Source organism: Myotis davidii, unplaced genomic scaffold, assembly GCF_000327345.1.
Source record: "Myotis davidii unplaced genomic scaffold, ASM32734v1 scaffold902, whole genome shotgun sequence".
NCBI classification, from domain to species: domain Eukaryota; kingdom Metazoa; phylum Chordata; class Mammalia; order Chiroptera; family Vespertilionidae; genus Myotis; species Myotis davidii.
Genome location: NW_006293951.1, coordinates 3,060,180 through 3,064,740, shown reverse-complemented (window position 1 = coordinate 3,064,740; position 4,561 = coordinate 3,060,180). Strand labels below are relative to the sequence as shown.

The 4,561-nt window shown below is 41.0% G+C and overlaps 1 protein-coding gene and 1 long non-coding RNA gene across 2 annotated transcripts in view; one reads left to right on the top strand and one right to left on the bottom strand.

Annotated features, from left to right (window-relative positions):
- Positions 1-4,561, bottom strand: part of DENND5B (DENN/MADD domain containing 5B) — an 831,092-nt gene that overhangs the window by 468,609 nt on the left and 357,922 nt on the right. The window lies entirely within an intron of this gene.
- Positions 9-4,561, top strand: part of LOC107183763 — a 9,228-nt gene continuing 4,675 nt past the window's right edge. The window contains exons 1-2 of the long non-coding RNA XR_001514573.1: positions 9-108; positions 3,818-3,953. This is a non-coding gene — a long non-coding RNA (uncharacterized LOC107183763). The remainder of the gene's footprint in view (positions 109-3,817; positions 3,954-4,561) is intronic.

Sequence of the window (4,561 nt, the reverse complement as noted above, 5' to 3'; positions counted from 1 at the left end):
AAGAGCTTATGATAATTTCTTGAATGAACAAGAATATAGGAGTTAAAACAAAATACAAATAGAGACCAAACTTGAAAATTCCCTGAACAGCAGAACCAGCTAAGCCATGTAAGTGAAATCTAATGTAGCTTATTCTGCAGTGTAAGCAAAACCTAACTAGGGTTGTTTCTTATAAATGCCTCTGAAAGTCACTTAAAAAACCTAAATTGCCCTAACTGGTTTGGCTCAGTGGCTAGAGCGTCGGCCTGGGGACTGAAGCATCTCCAGTTCGATTCTGGTCAAGGGCACATGTCTGGGTTGCGGGCTTAATTCCCAGTGGGGGATGTGCAGGAGGCAGCTGATTTTTTTTAGGAAGGGAGAGAGACAGAGAGTCAGAAACATCGATGAGAGAGAAACATCAATCAGCTGCCTCCTGCACATCTCCTACTGGGGATGTGCCTGCAACCCAGGTACATGCCCTTAACCGGAATTGAACCTGGAACCTTTCAGTCTGCAGGCCGACGCTCTATCCACTGAGCCAAACCGGTTTCGGCAAGATGACCACTTTTAATGAATCCCCTGTCATTTGGGGGGAAAACCAAATGCTATAAGTAACTATAAAGATTGACTAGCCTCAGTGTTTTTATTATATAAGCCATCCTATAACAACATAGCTCTGGGCTCCGTAACACTATTGGTTTGACAATTCTCTTTGTGAACTGTCCATCTACACACAATAAACTCTTACTAAAGACAATTATATTGATTTGGTTTTATTTTTTAGCAGTTTCTGGATTTTGACAGGGGCCACCTGCCACCTTTACAATGGATTGGCCATAAGAATTGAAATCTGGACTCTGTCCGGTTGCGTTGCACAAAACATTCGTTGTGAGGAGAAATTTACAAAAGCTTTGATTTGGGCCCAAGGAAAGGAGTGTTGGAAATGATGTGTATTGCTCACTGAAATGAATTAATTTATATGACTAATAATATATTATGTTTAAGTTAGTCCCATTTAAAAATAAACAGAGGGTCTGAATAGCAGACGTACAAATAGGCAACAGGCCCATGAAAAGGTGCCCAACATCACTAATCATCAGGGAAAAGCAAATCCAAACCACAATGAGATATCACCTCCCACTGGTTAAGATGGCAATCATCAAGAAAACAAGAGATAAGTGCTGGCGAGGATGTGGAGACAAGAGAACCCTGTGCACTGTTGATAGGAATGTATATTGGTGCAGCCACCATGGAAAACAAAAATAGAGGTTCCTCAAAAAATTACAAATAAAACCATGACTTGATCCAGCAATCCTACTTCTGGGTATTTGTCTGAAGAAAACAAAAACACTAACTAGAAAAGATATCTTCACCCCATTTTCATTGCAGCATTGTTCACAATAGGCAAGATATGGAAACAACCTGTGTCCATCGACAGATGAATGTGTTAGGGACAGAAAGAGAATAATGGGTACTAGCTATAATTATAAGAAATATTCATCATGCTCTGTTAACCAAGATTGTTCTGATTGGAGAAAGCACATTCTATCCTAGCTGAGAGCTGTACTCCCCGGGGCATAGGAGTTACCCTCGGAATGCAGTCAGTCCATTCTCCTTTTCCGAGAACTGCCCATCATCACGGAAAGATGAACAGCTTTGTTGCTGAAGGAATCTGTTACCAGAGGCACTCCATCATTGCGACCCACAGCCCACATTGCCTGTAACCTGTAACCATTATGCCTTGCCTACTTCCCCAAGGCTGTAATTCCTACTTTCCCATGTAATCTTTGTCCTGTGCATTATAAGCAGCTGGCTTATGGTGGGGGTAGAGCAGATCTTTGTGGATGACCTGCTGCTCTCCCATACTGCCAGCATTATTGGAATAAACATTCACATATGATTCAACCCTGTCTCTGCTTAATTAGCTCAAGTAGTGACAGGCAACTGGGACCCATTGGTTGTCTGGTTTCAAATGGATGAAAGAAGATGTAGCATATATGATACAGAATTTTTGGACTGGAACCCGGGTTCTTTGTCCACTGGAATCAAAGAATGAATCCACGGACAGAAAGTGGTATAGCAAAGGTAGAGATTTATTGAAGAACAAGTACAGACTCCCACGTGGGGACAGGTTAGAGTCCCACAGAACGGACTCCCATGTAGGGAGGGGGAAGAGGGTCCCACTGGGTTCCTTTCCCTATGGCTTTATAAAGGCTGCAGATCCTGGTGCCTGACATCCCCTCTGATTGGTCAACATTCCCCTTCCAGTTGGTTACTATATTAACTCCTGAGCTCAAAGGTTGAACTTCACATGGGACATGTTAGGTTCTCCCCGCTCCTTCTCCACTGTTCCCCTATTCCCTCTGGGCTTTCTTCTTTCTGTCTGAATGAAGGGCTTCCCTCTCCCCATTTTGTCAATATAGACCTTTCATGGCTACTTCCAGTTTCCTTGTCTTATGGAAATATACCTGTTGCCCCTCCCTTGTCTTATGGAGATGTATCTGCACCTGGCTTCCTTGTGTTATGGAAATGTACCTTCTCCCTGTGTTTTTTCCATGGACCCCAATTCTAAAAAAAATCCCTAAGCCTGCCTATATTTCCCTAAAATTCTTGCTTCATATACATGTAATGGAATATTATTCAGCCATAAGAGAGAAGGAATTCCTACCATTTGCAACAACATGACTGATACATAAGGGCATTTTGCTAAGTGAAATAAGCCAGCCAGAGGAAGACAAATACTGTGCAGTCTCACATGTGAAATTTTTTTCTTTTCTTTCCTTTTTTTTTTTTTACATGTGAAATCTTTAAAAAAAAGAGTTTAAGAAGTCAAACTCGTAAAAATAGAACAGAAAAGTGGTTGCCAGGGGATGGGGAGTGGGGAAAATAGAGGTTACTAAAAGGGTACAAATTTTCAGCTACAAGATAATAAGGTCTGAGGTTGTAAAGTAAAACGTGGTGACTTATAGTTGATAACTTTGTATTTTATAAATGAAATTTTCTAAAAGAGTGGAACTTAAATGTTCTCACCATAAAAAAGATAGAACCTTTTCCCAACTTCCACTAGGCCTTTCACCTTATAAAATTTTGTCTTGGAATCCAGGACAAGAAAATACCTCCTCCTTCTTTTTCCCTTATTCTGCCTTCTCCTCCTTCTTCTATTTCAGTCTTATTGAGGTATAACTGACATAAAACTCCTAAGTTTCAACCACTTTTTATAACTATGGGTATTTTAATAAACTGCAGATACACTCTCCATCAGGTGCTACAGAGATGGAAACTCACTGCCCAGAACACCCCTGGGAGTCGCCATCTTACAGCCCCACTGAGGCAGCTGCTGTATGATGACTGATGTCAAATTGGACTCAGCCTCTTTCTTCGAAAGGCTTTGACTCCAAGTAAATTGAGATAGAATGAAGATACATACCAGCGGCACACACTATCTGTCTGCTGTGTTCCAGACAATCCAGGGTGCAGACTGTTGAGTAAAAGTTAATGAAAACATATCCACACCTCAGTACTATTCACACACCTCTCTATCGGGGGGCCTAGAGATACCAGAGAGAACCCTTGTCTGAAAATATGAAGACTTAAGTTTCTTGCTCTGAATCGATCACTCAATTGCAGCGTGAGCTCAAGTAAACCACTTAATGGCAATGGCAGTAACTTTTTCTCAGTTGTAAAGACGACGGAGCTTGGGTTAAGATGTTCTCTAATCCCCTGAGATTATTCCTTCTCTTATCCCTGGAGATTATTTTTATGTGTCCATATCTATCCACTTACAGAAACAAGAGTGATGTGATTTTTGTTTTTTACCTGTTCACTTCATTCTATACAGGCCGACCAGAAGTGAGTGAAAGAGGCTGCTTGCCGGGAGGTGAATGAGAATAGAAATGAAATGAGTCTGGCTTTCAAATGCCAAACGGGTAGCCAAAAACTCCTGGATTGATTTGGAATACCAGTAATATCAATTGGTAAGTTAATTGAGGGGGTGAGATCACTAGATCTCAAAACCTGGCCTATTGTTATGTAAAACAGAAGGGATTACCTGACTCCTTTCCCCCTTCTCTTCCAGTAACTATTGTGGATTTCCTAGAACAGTTCTCAAAGGAATACACCTTATATTATGACCTGGTGTTACAGAGAACCAGAATAAATCAAGCAATACTCAGAGAGTTTGGAGTCACACTTTATTCACCGCGGTGGGCTTAGAGAAAATGAATTCAAATTCTAAGCAGAGCTACAAGCAGAACCTCCCTTTCTATGAAAGAGCCAGCCCTATGTGTGCTTAGTGGTTATCTCGCTGGTGGCCTTGAACACTACACAGTTCTACCCAATTAAAAAATGCACCTGGCGTGGCATTGAGAGTATTGAGAGTATTGGGCCCACAAGGTCAGACAGTTAAGTTTATCTTCCTCATTATTCAAGCAAGCTAAAGCAGGCTAGAAAGCAACGTTATTATATATATATATATATATTTTTAGAATAAGAGGCCATCTAAAGAATAGCAGAGAATTCCAAACAGTAGTTTTACAAAATAGGGGTTAGCCTTCTCACTGGGACACATATATATGTTGTAATG